This window comes from Eumetopias jubatus, unplaced genomic scaffold, assembly GCF_037043125.1.
Source record: "Eumetopias jubatus isolate StellerSeaLion01/CBP00866 unplaced genomic scaffold, mEumJub1_p1.0 scaffold_3, whole genome shotgun sequence".
Taxonomy (NCBI): Eukaryota; Metazoa; Chordata; class Mammalia; order Carnivora; family Otariidae; genus Eumetopias; species Eumetopias jubatus.
The window spans coordinates 79,319,815-79,334,967 of NW_028274809.1; the positions used below are offsets into that span (position 1 = coordinate 79,319,815).

The 15,153-nt window shown below is 41.4% G+C and overlaps 1 pseudogene; it reads left to right on the forward strand.

Annotated features, from left to right (window-relative positions):
* Positions 1 to 12,184, forward strand: part of LOC114216473 (splicing factor 3B subunit 4-like) — a 57,620-nt pseudogene extending 45,436 nt beyond the window's left edge.
* Positions 12,185 to 15,153: the final 2,969 nt, after the last annotated feature.

Below are 15,153 nucleotides of genomic sequence, written 5' to 3' on the forward strand. Positions count from 1 at the left end.
TGCTTCAGATCTTGCCCAAGGCAAAATGATGATTTTTCTAGAGTTTTCTCTTTTTTAGCACCCTTTTCCTTTCACACAAAGCTTTGATCAAACTAGTTTTTAACTGATGATTTCAGCTTTTGAAGACTCAAAAGATTTAAAGACCCACTACCTTGTTAATAATGGTGTGTTAGGGCAGTGGGGTATTAGAGGAATGGGGTAAGCTCAGGATCCTGAAGATTACACTGTTTGCAGTTGCCTGCCCCCACTTGTCATGAGTCCATCCTGATATGGCTGGGCTCACATGAAGAAAACTCCCAAAGACAAACATAATTCATTTAGCTTTGAGATCAGAGTCTAAAAGCTGTGGAAAGAATTTCACATTTTCCTCCAGGAAGGAAAAAATTATAGTCTGCTCAGTCTCCAATCAAGCCTTTTTATGACATATGGAACAACTAAGTTCTTTTTTCCACAGAGGCCAGCTTTCATTAATCAAGTTTTTCAACTCCTATAGAAGAAAGTCTCACACATAACTTAAACAAGTGGTTAAACCAAAAATATGATGTGGTTTTTACTTGGTTAATCAATGATTTAATAGTTTCTGCTGGATTTTTAGAACCATATTTATTTTCAATCTTCTTTATCAGCAAAATTAGATCTATTACATGGCCAAACTGACTGCACAAAATTGCTCATTAAAAAGACCCCCAAAAAAGAAAAACAAAGAGTGGAAGAAAATCAATTCAAATACCAGCATAAAGACAGAGCCATTGATGTTAGGAAGCTCTGGGAAGTTTATATATCATTTGGAGGTTTTGTTTTGTTTTTCCCAAAGCTTCCTTTTAAAAGGAGGATATTGATCTTTTTTTGGACAAAAGCTGATATATTTTCCCTAGGTCCACGCTATGTATTCTAAAATTATCTGATTTTTTAAAATATTCTTTCTTTCCTTGGTCTGTTAACATAGCCTCATAAATAATACAAAAAACCCTGTTGCAAAATATCTATTGAGACCAGGAAACTGTTTCTCTGTATTAGCTTTGTTCTCTTTCTTCTCATTTGTTTGTGACTGCCTCTCTTCCTTTCACGTTTAGAGCTTAAGATAAAAAAGAAAAAAAATAATAGTAGTCGTAGAAGTACAGCAGAGGATTGAGGATAAGGGAGCAGATCGAAATCCCCGCAGAAGACATGTGCACCATGCGTTTTTATTACGCCCGTGTCAAGTCTGCATGAAACAGTGTGGGGTGTAATTTTACCACACACAATTTTACCAAGCAAAACACCGTGTCTCTACAGAGGTTGGATGCAGGGAAGCTGGTCACACTATGGTGCCAAGGAAAAGTAAGCATCACGTGGCTTTGATCCTGATTCCTATATTTAATATCCACCTTGACATCCTTAAAGCTCTAGCTATATTCTGTACAGAATATACTGGAAGCTACATACCTGGTGGGAAGTTCCTTGACAGGCAACTAAAGAGCTGACATTGGGAGCATACACTTTGGAGCATTAAGCGATTGTGAACAGCAGATAAGCATTCAGCCTTGAGAGTCCATTTTCCTTTTAAACCCCAGCATAGACGCCGATAGCGGTCGGTCAAGGTTACATTTTTACATGTTTGGCATCTGTCTTCAACTGCAGCATATAAAATGCCCCCAGACAATGCATGCTTAAAATTGACAGTAACTGAATTTGGACAGGGGCTAGTGATTGTGCCACTAGATTACAGAGGCCGGCCGCCTTCCAAAGAATCCACATTTGCTCAGCATCTGGGATAGTTTAAAGCTTATAGAAAGTGGGAATGGATGTTAACAAAGGTAGAATAATACACATCAAGTTCAAAGATAATACAAACAAACCCATATAAGCAGTGACATTTTATGTGAAGAGAGGCCTTTAACGGGAGGAGTCAGAGGCAAGTCTGCACACCCTTTCAGCTGTCTAGACATTTGGAAAGAAGGAAACTCACCAAGCAGTTCAAAACCTGTCTCTCTTACACTGATTGAATCTGGCCACAGTGGCTTAGCCTCTGCCTTAAGCAGAACAGCTCACGCTTCCTCTCCTTCTTCCTCCGCTGCTACATAAGCTTCAGAGTTAATAGTTTGGGTCAGGGTAGTTATAGATAACATTTGACTCATGTGTGAAAACCAGAAAAGAGCCCAGTGATCTTGAACCTTAGCTAAATGTTTCCTTCATTCAGGGGCGCCCCAGCTTTCCTGCGCTACCAGCCTTCAGGTGCTCAAACCAGACATCTCCAGTGGAGACCGCTGACCCCCACCAGCGAAGCCCCGCAAGCCTTAACGCTGAGCGCATTTGAAGGTAGGGGTTTCTCTTGAGTGTCTGAAACCATTGTTGACTTCTCCCTAGAAATCCAAAACTGACTTTTAGTGAAAAGAAGCTTTTTCTCTCCTTACCAGATATTTGGATATTGGTGATGACTGATTGGTCGATGATAGCCATTCTTGGACTAATTTGAAGCCATGTCTCCAAGGTCACCTTTATTTAAGGTTTATTTAAGGGTCAAGAATTCAATTTCGGTCTTGAAAAGAAAAATAATTATTGGCATATATGCACCCATTACAAAGAAAGTGTAAGCGCCTTCTATTACTTAATTAAATTGAAATAAAATAGGATGGAATTTTATAGCAACAGTTTTAAATTCACCTACCACCTACAAGTGTTCCAAGAATCTTCCAGGACAGCATCTACTGAACAGAGAGCAAGGTTAACAAATAAGGGAAAACAAACAAAGAAACAAAAAAGCAAAAAAGCAAAAAAAAAAAAAAAACCCAAAACAACAACACAAAAAACAAAACCAAATTACCACTGTGGGTCAGACTACCTTATGCCAATTTTTTTTTTTTCTGTCAATTAGGACTTTTTGCAAGATGGCAGTTGCTTTCTAAAATCAACTCTGAGAGATTAGGGATGTACCCCAAACACATAATTTTCTGTAATCAAATATGTATGGTGTTAGGGTCTTCAATATCACTACTTGGAGCTTCATGTTTCCTGAGTGGATTATGTCCAGTTCAATGAGACCATCACTGTAGACATGCAGAGCAAAACCATTAAGAATAAATTCTATTTATGAGTCGATGTTCACTGATAGCTCTGACTTCAGTGAGGGGATGCTTGGCCAACCTCTGGCATTCTAGAATCTTGGTTATCCTCCCTCTGGGGGGCCAGGCTGCATGGGGCCCCAACCTGGCTCTACCACTAGTACCACTAGTACTAACAGCATAGTGTGTGACTGTATTTGTCAGGTTCTCCTGAGAAACAGAGCCACTAGCACGGACGTGCATACGATACAAAGAGATTTATTTTAAAGTGTTAGCTCACACAACTTTGGAGGCTTGCTGAGTCCAAAATCTGATAAGGGAGGCTGGCAGGCTGGGACTTCTAGAAGATCAGCTTTTATTCCATTTAGGCCTTCCACTGATTGGATGATGCCCAACGACATTACGGAGGGTAATGTGCTCTACTCTGAGTCTACCAATTTAAGTGTAAATCTCATCCCAAAACACCTTCACAGAAACAACAGTCATGTTGGCCCGAATATGTGGGTACTGTGGCCCAGTCTAGTTAACACGTAAAATAAACCAGTGCGGTGACCTTAGGCCACTTAACCTCTTTGTGCCTCAGTAGGCTCGCCCATAAAACAGGAGTCATTCAAGTATGGGTACAGACTTCACAGGATGACTGGGAGTATTAAATAGGTTGACTTCTAAGTGAAGTGTGTGGAAGATTTCCTGCACACAGTAAGCACTTTATTGCAGATCTTTGGAAAAGAAAGGAATTTTCAAGATACCAAGTCCACTTTGAGATCCGGAGAAGTGAAATGACTTGCCCGGACTTGCAGAGTGAGTTGATATCAGAGCTGAGATTTGAATAGCTGTCCGGTGACTACTGGAGACCCTCTTTGCAGCTGCTTTCTTTGGCGGGGTGGCTGCTGCCACAGTCCACCGGGTGAAGCATATTATTGCCACAATTTAGAATCCCTTCATTTTTGAGATGTTTTTAAAGTAAGTCCTTGGTAATCACTATTGCAGAAATGTATGTTCAGTTATTTATATCTTCAGGTTATTGAAAAATACCTCTCTTGTCTACTGGATGATTCATTGAACTTGAGATTCCTTTATGCTTCTGCTGTTCCACATGAGTCATTCGATTCCCTTGAGACAGACTGAGCTAACACTAACACCTGGTATTTCCACGGAACCCGGCCTCTAAGGTTCAGAGAGAGTCAGGGTACAGTTAATTGAAAAGACTTGCATAGTTTGAGTTGTTCTGTTTTTTTCTTTTCTTTTTTTTTTTTTTAAGGGTCTGATCCGCCTCCATTCTGAGACTGCTGAGAAGAGCTCCTTATGCAGAATTTTGTTTCCTTCCTGTCAGAAAAGTTACTTGCGGGGCGCCTGGGTGGCTCAGTTAAACGTCTGCCTTCGGCTCAGGACATGATCCTAGGGTCCTGGGATTGAGCCCCACATCGGGCTCCCTGCTCCGCAGGGAGTCTGCTTCTCCCTCTCCCTGCTTCTGATCTCTCTCTCTCTGCCTCTCAAATAAATAAATAAAATCTTTAAAAAAAAAGTTACTCAAGGGGGGCCCGAGTGGCTCAGTCATTAAGCGTCTGCCTTCGGCTCAGGTCATGATTCCAGGGTCCTGGGATCGAGCCCCACATTGGGCTCCTTGCTCGGCGGGAGGCCTGCTTCTCCCTCTCCCACTCCCCCTGCTTGTATTCCTGCTCTCTCTCTCTCTTTCTCTTTCTCTCTCAAATAAATAAATAAAATCTTTAAAAAAAAGATTAAAAAAAGAAAAGTTACTCGATCTAAGATTCTTTGGCAGTGTTTCTCAGAATGAATTATGCTAAGATCACCTGGATTATAATTACCCAGAGACTCGATTAAAAACTATAGGTAACTGCTCAGCACTACAGAACCACTGAATTTGAACATCCAGTGGTTGGATCCAAAAAACGCCTTTTTTACAAGTTCCTCATGTTGACTCTTATGCCACAGAAGCCTGAGAATTGCTGCCCTAGATTACAATGATCTTGCTAATAAACACTGCATCATGGAATTTTAAAGCTGTAATCATGTCTTGTAAAGTTTCTAGGTTGATCCATCTCCACTTGTTTAATTATGTTGCATTCTACACTGCTTCTGGCTGAAAACAGTTTCTCAGCGCTTCTGCATTAATGAAGTGTGGCTGTGCTTACATACTATCTCCTGATTTGAGCTGCTGGCTTAGTAATTCTTGTTAGCTCTGCCTCATGGGAGTTCTAGTAAATGTGAGTGCTTACTTTTAATGCTGACTCTTAGCACCCATGGTTTATTACATTTAGTGCCACATTTTTAATCGCCCAGTATAAAAGTTTCTATTTTCAAAGCACATTAAATCTCAACTATATTCTGGACTGAAGTCATTCCCATCCTTAAGAAAAGATTTAGTAAATAACATACTGTTGAAGGAATGATTTGTATCATGTAGAAATATGCATGTGTGGACGTTGTTACTGACTGTATACACTTATACCATTAAGTCAAGGAAATTATATAAACTTACATCATTACATTAAGGAAAGAAATCAGTGCATCCAAAGGTAAAATGACACAGAACCCACTGGGGGACTCCTACCTGACCAACTGACAATAGTAAGGTCAAGAACAATTTTAACATTTAGTGAATGTTTACTACATGGCGGGTGGGGGGAATATGCTAAGTACATTCATGTATTTATTTAATCCTCCAATGACGCTCTAAATTAGATAATTTTCTTTGTCTCCATTGTTCAGAGGAGAAACTGGAGCTTAGGGAGGCCATGTTTCTTTCCCATAGTCACACAGCTTGTCAGGATTTGAACATGGGCCAATCAAACTGAGAAGCCCATGTTTTAACCCTGCCTCTCAGTAGACCAGCTTCCTGCTCTGCTCTGTTCTATCTGACCTTATTCATAAAAAGAGACACTGAGATTTGGTCCTTGAGAATGTATCACTCTCAAGGGATTTTGAATGTGCTACCACTCCAAAATTGGAAGCACACCAGTAACGTACTGCAGAGGGGCGTGGCCCTGCCATGGACCCAGCCGAACCACGCTTTAGAATAGCTCTATTACTTGTTAAATATGTGACTCAGTGCGAATCATTTAATTTCTCTGGGCAACATTGAATTCATTGATCATACATTGACCAAGGGTGCTGGAATCTCATCTCTTCAAGCTACAATCTACTGTGATTTTTGTATATTTTCACAGAACGGGCAGAGATCATCTGGTCAGGGATCATTGGGTTGTAAGGAATAGATGCCCATTCATGCTTGTTGAGGTAAAGGACTTTTATCATAAAGAAAATGGTTCATCTTACAGAAACAAAGTTTGAGGGGTACAACCAAACTTCATAAGAACTGGAAAGCTTTCATTGGTCTCCTGTCTCCTTTTTCCTGCTGTGGGCTCAGCCATCTCTATTTCTGTTTTGCTACTTTGCTTTTCTCCACCTCTGCAGATTGGCTTCCTTGCCTCGTTTTCTCATGACCAATCAGAGCTGCCCAGCATGGCTGCTCCCAGCAACACCTCACTTCAGTCTCCAGGTATCAATTCCAAATTTCAAGGTAAGAGCGTATCTAACTGGCTGGATGTGGGTCACACGTCTGCTACCGATTGAATTTTCTGGGCCAAATGGATAGGATGGGATGTTTTGACACTTGATGCTGTCCATTCAAGGAAATGACTTCAACAATTTATGCAGAAATTATACAGTCTGTGAAAAATTGAGAATGGACCCTAAGAAAAACAACTGCATTTTTGAGTTACTTTCTCTTATCCTAATTTTGTATCTTTTGATCCTATCTTGTTCTCACTCTTTCTCAGCGCCCTTGTGTCGCCCTTCAGCCAGTCTTTCCTAGGCTCCCTGGTTTCTTTCCTTCCACTATTCATGAATTTCTCATTTCTTTGAGGTCCTGCGGGCAGATTTTCAAGATAGCAGCAAAACAAATCTAATCAAGTAATTCCTACCTAGAGTCAAAGTCACGATTTGCAGAGTGATTATTATGTGACAAACACAGTGCTAAGCCCTTCACATGTACTTTTTATTTACTCCTCACGACAGAGTCACCAAATAAACATTATTAACTTATTTTTCCACCTGAGAAAATGGAGGTTCTGTGTGGTTAAGGAGCTTGTGCAAGCTCGCACAGCTAGTAAATGTGCCAACTGGGAATCAAATCCAGCTTCTGGAGCCTGAACCGCTGTGGCTGTGGTTGCTCTGGTCACGATATGCCCCGTGCATGCTGTGCAGTCCTGCAGCTGCCCCGCATTGACTCATGACAGCCAAGTGGTGGGTTTTCAAGGATTCTGAAAGCTGGTTATGGAACACAGCCAGCATGAAAATTTAAATTATAAAAACTTGCAGTCACATTAAACAAAGGTAACAAATACTCAAAGCTCATCATAATGATTTTGCTTTCTAATTATTTTACTATGCTTTACCATGACATCCACACCTTAGCGTCTTTATGTCTATGGTATGTGTATGATGGAGACGCTGTGCAATGACGAATGGCGTGCTACCCCACACCTCCTCCCAATGCTGCGTCTGGGGGTGTCATGCTGGTGGCTGGAAATCAGACACTGCGAGAGTATTTACTCTACAGAACTCGGCAAATGCCGCATCTGAATGCACTGGCAGTCTTCTTTAAATGAATAAACAGACAGCTGTGTGGCCTACACAAAATCCATCTAAAGGCCGAATGGGCCACCAGTGTTTGCCCCCTGCCTTAAAGAAATGCATCTCTAATGGATGAATTGTCGACTGTCCTGAGTGCCAGAGCACTCTCTTGAGTGTAGGCATCTGACACAACCGTACATCTGGTCAATCATGATTGCCTTCAGCAACCACCGATAGCCTGTGGTTGAGATGAAAGGAAAGGAATCAAATTTGCCCTAGCCAGTGGTTGCCAGTCACCTAAACTGAGGACTCTTCAAGGCCCAGCTGAGGCCTCCCGTCCTGCACAGCCAGGCGTTTGTCCTGGCCGACGTAGAGCCACCGCCGTCTCTGTGAAGAGCTGATGTGCCTCCTTGACTGTAGCACCAGCGAGCGGGCAAGAGCTGACCCAGAGATTCAATTAAAGTGCAGTAGCACTTTTCATGCATTCTGCCTTTGCATCTGTTTTAGACTTTGTTTATTCATTAGTTCTTCTTTCTAGGTCAATGGGAAGCCAGAGAGAAGAGGGTCTTGCAGCTGGAGGAGATAAATATGTGATGGAGTGTGTGGGTGGCCATTTAATGCTGCTCTCTGGGATGAAATGGTGTTGGTTTCTTCTGTTGTCTGTAGAAGTAGCAATTATCCTTCTCTCTTTGACTGAAGCAGTTATTTTTGGGGAAAAAAGCTTTTAAGTCTTTTGACTAAGAACATTTTGGGTACCCTGTGGTTGGTTAGCTATGTTTAGATCACTTGCTCTGTGACCTTGGGCAGATCTCCCACCCTTTCCACTTTCTTTTGTTAAGCTGAGAATGTTAGAGTGATGTGTCTAGATCCTAGATCACGGAAACAGAAAGGTTTCTAAAATTTTTGAGCTTCCAGAAAATTATTTAAATTCTTCAGTGTAAATTATTTATTTATTTATTTAAACAATTACCCCATTTAGTGCTAATTTATTCTGTGCCTTGAACATTGCATTATATCCATAATGTATCCAAAATTTTATTGCAGGAACCGCACCCTTAGTTTCCTAAATGATTTTATGTTCTGATTATCTGTCCCTGTCCGAGTTATGGAGTATTGTTTGAACTGTGAACCTCCAGAGTGTTTCCTTTTTGTGGATTTCTAGAAAATTTTTTTGTTTCACCTAGCAAGGATGAGTTTAATCAGCAAAAAGAATTTATTGAATACTCTATTTTCATTATAATGTCAGTATGATTTGTTGTAAGGAAGAATCCAAGGGACTCAAACAATTTTCCTGCCTTCTACAGCCAACCACAACAGTCTACACAGAAAGACAATTGCCGCCCCCACACCTTCAAAAGCTGCGTATCATCAGAGTCAAGCAATGAGACAGACTATAAATATAAATGAGAAGAATCTTTCTTTGCCATTCACTTAACCAACTCTCTGGAATAAGTTTAGCTCTCCATCCGCTCAGCAAAATACATTGCCATAGTAGGCCCCCTGCTCACAGTGAGCTTACCACCCTCTAGGACACCTGCAGTTGAGTACTACTGCCCAAGCATGTTTGTTCCACATATGTCAATGTACTTGTTATTAAAATCACATAATGAAATCAATAAAATATGGGGGCATAAAGAGAGGTGTGGAGTTTTTGTATGAAAATGAAATTGATTGCTTTATAAAGACTTTTAAATATAAATGGCTAGAAAAATTATTAACAAATTAAGTATTGCAAAAAAAAAAAAACCCTAAAAAGATTAGGGGGAAAGATCACAGAAATATAGGAGGACTTTGTATTCACAATATTTGGAAGGTTCTTGCTTCACTTTATTATTTTTTCAAAGATTTTATTTATTTAGAGTGCAAGTGGGAGGAGGGGCTTAGGGAGAGGAAGAGCAAGAACATCAAGCCGACTCCTGACTCAGCGTGGAGTCTGACAGAGGGCTCAGTCCCATGACCCCGAGATCATGACCTGAGCTGAAATCAAGAGTCAGACACTTAACTGACTGAGCCACCCAGGCACCCCTTGCTTCACTTTAAATAAACCCAAACTGGGAATCATGGAGGATGCATTATGGGTGTGTTGTATGAAAGAAAGATGCTGTTAAATTCTATCAGCAGACTTTTAATTAAAAAAAAAAATGGCCCTATATCAAAAGTTTGATGAATTAATGTACAGCTTTTTGAGTTTTAAATTGGAATGTTTATGAAATATAGGTATCATGACTATGATTCTTTCCCTAAGCGGTTTTGTTTTTTTTTTTTGTAGTCAATTGACCTGTCAACTACTGGTCTTGATCTCATCAGATTAGAGAACTTCTACCACATTGAAAATTTGGAGGAAAAACAAGTCAGTTAGTTTCAAAATAGTTGGGGGGTTGATCTAAAAACTATTGGTATGATTTTATCACCACCGAGAAGCAAAGCAACATTCTTAGATAGAGAACAAGCATACAAAGGTTAGGAGAATGCAAACTCCCAGGCCATGAGAGGTAAAAATCTCTGTAGAAGAGTAAAAGGGGAGGAAGAAAAGGCTGAGAAGAACATTTGGAAAAAGCTCGGAGGAGCTAAGGGATCTGATTTTAGGGAGTAGGCAATATCGAGCCACAGACTAATTTTGATCAGGACAGTCAAATTATAAAGGAAGTATTTCAAGGAGTTTTTCTGGTAACAGTGCACAAGATGAGATGAATCCTTGATGGCAAATATAATTTTTTCTTGGGTGTGAACTCAGATAACTGGTATCGTTTCCCAGAACACTGTGATGAGGAATACAGCATGAGGTTGGCTGCAGGGAGAAGGGTGCCATTTTCTGTTGGTGATGCCTGCCACAGGCAAGGAAAAAGAGGCTGTAGTTTCTATACCTTTTATTCGTTGGCTCTGGGTCAGATTAAGGGTGAAGATAGTGGACGGAGTTATGCCACTGCAATAGCATGAGACATAATAAGGAAGGTATGAGAGATACTTTGAAAATAAATACTGATTTGGTTCTGTGGATAAAATTATGACTGGAATTAAAAAAATTTTTGAGTCAAGCAAGATACTTTGCCTTATTATTGACATAAGGAAATCATTAGAATATAGTCATAAAGAGCACATAATTTAGAGTAAGACAGAATTCTGTTCAAAATCTAGACCTGTCATTTGCTGTCTAAATAATTTGAGACATCCAAAATTTTAAAATTACAGGAAGTATTTAAAGCAGTAGCATACTGTCAGCGGTCAGAGGGCGGGATCGCTGCCTGGAGACGGCCGGAGCTCTTTCGCCGTGGCTGCCGGGCCGAACTCAGTGCAGAACCAGGATGCCACTGTCTATGTCGGGGGTCTGGACGAGAAGATTAGCAAACGGTTGCTGTGGGAGTTATTTCTCCAGGCAGGGCCAGTAGTCAACACCCACATGCCAAAGAATAGAGTCACAGGTCAGCACCAAGACTATGGCTTTGTGGAATTCTTGAGTGAGGAAGATGCTGAGTATGCTATTAAGATCGTGAAGATGATCAAACCCTATGGGAAACCAATACAGGTGAACAAAGCATCAACTCACAACAAGAACCTGGATGTGGGGGCCAACATTTTCATTGGCAATCTAGACCCGGAGATTGATGAGAAGCTGCTTTATGATACTTTCAGCACCTTTGGTGTCATCTTACAAACTCGAAGATTATGCGGGACCCCGACACAGGCAACTCCAAAGGTTATGCCTTTATTAATTTCGCTTCATTTGATGCTTCGGATGCAGCTATTGAGGCCATGAATGGGCAATATCTCTGCAACCGCCCTATCACTGTGTCCTATGCCTTCAAGAAGGACTCCAAGGGTGAGAGCCATGGCACAGCAGCTGAACGACTTCCGGCAGCCCAGAACCCACTCTCCCAGGCCGACCGCCTTCATCAGCTGTTTGCAGATGCACCCCCTCCACCCTCATCTCCCAATCATGTGGTATCATCATTGGGGTCTGGGCTTCCTCCACCAGGCATGCCTCCTCCTGGGTCCTTCCCCCACCCCCAGTGCCGCCTCCTGGAGCCCTTCCACCTGGGATACCCCCAGCCATGCCCCCACCACCTATGCCTCCTGGGGCTGGAGGACATGGCCCACCATCAGCAGGAACCCCAGGGGCTCGACATCCTGGACATGGACACTCATATCCTCACCCATTCCCACCGGGTGGGATGCCCCATCCAGGGATGTCTCAGATGCAGCTGGCCCACCATGGCCTTCATGGCTTAGGACACACCCATGCTGGGCCCTCAGGCTCTGGGGGGCAGCCACCACCCTGACCGCCACCCAGAATGCCTCATCCTGGACCTCCTCCAATGGGCATGCCCCCTTGAGGGCCTCCGTTTAGATCTCCCATGGGTCACCCAGATCCTATGCCTCCACATGGGATGCATGGACCTCCTCCACTGATGCCTCCTCACGGATACACTGGGCCTTCACGACTCACACCCTATGGCTACAAGCAGGGGCCCCTCCCTCCACCGTGGCCCACACCCTGGCCTCCAGTTCCCCCTCATGGCCCACTTCGAGGCCCTCTTCCCCCTCAGTAATTGCTCGTTCTCTTGCCTCCTGGTCTATCTTCCCAATATCTTTTCAGTTCCTTGGACCAGTCAGAGTTGTTGTTGCTCCCTATGGCTAAGGCACTAATCCCTCTCAGGCCTTTTTTTTTTTTTTTATTAAGTGTAATGTTTTTCACAGGAGGTTTTTTTTTTTTTTTCTATGTTGGTCCTAAGTGTTTTGCAAATGCACAGAGAAAATAAAACTAAACTCCTTGCTTAAAAAGATAAATAAATAAAGCAGTAGCATACTGTCTATCACAAAATAAGTACCCGGGAAATAATATTTATTATGTTGAGAGCATGGCCAATGAAAATCTGGCTTCAAAAATATTTTACTAATTTTTGTCTCATTACACACTGCTTTAAAAATAAAAATCCATAAAGTTATTGTTCTAATAGTTGGAATTTTCTAGCTTCTTATCCCAAAAATGAAACTGAACTGACTCTAGATAAAAAATAAATTATAATCCATATTTCCCTGTCTTTGGAAAAGAGGCACCAACATTTGTTTTTCTACGAGAAGCTAGAAATTACAAAATACCCCTCTGTCTGGACTGCTATTTGCCCACCATTTGTGGAAATAATCAAAGGCTTTGTAAATGAGGGTTTATCATAGCTATGAAGCTATGGTCTGAACTGCAAAATGTTGCTACGCCCATATACAGGCATTGCAATCTATTTCTCCTCCTAACTCTACCCAGTGGGCAGTGATTGCTTGGCAATGCACATGAAAACACTGGGCATCCATTCACAGGATTTCCTGATTTGTTTGCGAGAAGCTGTGATGTTCATTTGCAATCAGGTTTTGGCAAACTCTTGGCAGAGAATTTCTTTATAAAAAAGTACAGAGCTCTTCATTTGGCAGAACTCTTTAATATGTAGGTTTGTATTTCCTGTCTTCTACTTTCCTTAAAAAATGTTGTAGAAACACACACATACCCATTCATTAAGCACTTTGAAGCAGCAATCTGTATATTTCCAAACAAAACATTGCCTTACCAACATGGTTGATTGTTCCAAACAAAGTCTCTTTTCTGCAGAATTCTACCAACTGAAATTTGAGACTGAGAGCCAAAAAAGTAGACTTTGGCTAGCTATAAAGTTCGTTACTTGTGGCAGAGATAGACATGAACCGATTTTAATCCAAGGGAAATATCATGAGTCTTCATATTATTATTTCCAGCTCTCCTACATTACATGGGGAAATCTGTTCAGGGTCTGAATACCCGAGAACTGATTTCTTTTCAAAACCTATTCCTTCCCGACAATTTTTTCCCCTGAATCCACTTGGAAATGGCGAACTTTTGGGTTCAATGTAAAAGTAATAAAGCTGTGACACAGTAAACATATATTATTTACAGCGATGACGAATCATTGTGGTTATCTCTCTTACTGTTGATTACTCAAACACAGCCAATTCGGAGCCTGCATGTGTTAAAAGACAACATCAAAAAGTCTGACATCCAAAATGCTATCTCGCATGGAATGAAACATCAGTTAACGGACGAAAAAATGTCCATTCGTGGCATAAAAATTTGAGAAACTTTCTGCCTTCACAGCGTGAGCAGAAGGAAATCCCAACAGAGGATGTTCCATTCTAAATCCTCTGCCCCCAGCTTTTCAAAGGGCCCAGAAATTGCACCCAGCAAAGACGCCCTGTCAAAATGATTTAAAAGGAGGAAAGAAAGTTGCTAGAGGGGAATTCATACTCCAGATAAAAGGAAACAACTTTAAGTGGTCTTCGCTGGTGGCCTATGTTGAGACATAGAACAGCCAAGACGGCTGTTTTTCCAAGAGGTTAAATTTCAAAAAGAGGAAACAACAGCAAACAGGCTGCCAATTTACTGAACAATGTCACAACTGGCTGGAGATGTGTTCAAAGTAAAACTACTGATTTACAAATTCCTGGGTCTAACATGCTCTTAAATATTAACACTTCTTAGGAAACTTTAGAGCTTGTGTGTCACGTTTATGACTTTGGGTAGACAAGGCTCTATCCAAGCAGACTGGTCCTCATGACAATTCTTCGCCCTGTAATTAAGCCTGACTGGGGGGAAACCACTGTGAAGTCAACCTTTGATGCCAGGAGCAGCCCCTGGTGCCCAAAGACGCAGGCTGGAGCTCATACCCCATGCATTTCTGGGTGGTGTATGTTGTAGGGGGATGTTTACAGCATGACTCCAAAATAATGATCATAGCAGATAGAACGTTATGTTTTCTTTTTATCAGACACGGAGAGCTGGTTTGGGAAGGCGAGCTGGCTTGCTGGAGAAGGGGGTGGGGGAGGGGCCGCCGGCAGGGACTCCCGGAAAGAAGATATGTTTGAGAGGGAGAAGGAGCACAGAAAGAGAAGTGAGTGTTGAAGAGCCATCATTCTAACATTTTAGGAAGGTCTAACAGGTTTTAAATATCCCTTATACCTCAGGCAGTGCTTCGTTCCAGAAAGTAGAAATCTCTCCAACTTATTCAACTGTAAGCAGGGTCCAAGGATCCACTCACAAAAAAAATTTTAAGGATGTCTGGTGAAGGTTTCAGGACTGGATATATGAAACCATTAAATATATATTTTCAAGAAGAGAAACAGTAACCTGAAATGTATACTCCTTTTTTTTTTTTTATGTATACTCCTTTAACTGGAAAAGTACTTAAGTTATCATATAAAAAAATATGTACACAAACACCTAGGAAAGCATAAGACATTGCATGAAAGCTGCATGACAATTAATTGTACTGTAGACATTCATTTTACGTATTTATGTGTTAGTTCATGTATATCTATCCATCTATCCATCTGTCTATCATCTCTACCCAGTTATCCTTGGAGAACGAAAAGCTGTAAGAACAGTATGTTAGAGGAAATGATATTGTTGATGGTAACTATAGTCTGAAGTTTCTATAACATCAGTGAATGCTTTTTAATACATGTCTGTTTTTCATCCAGAGGTAAAAACATGTACAGT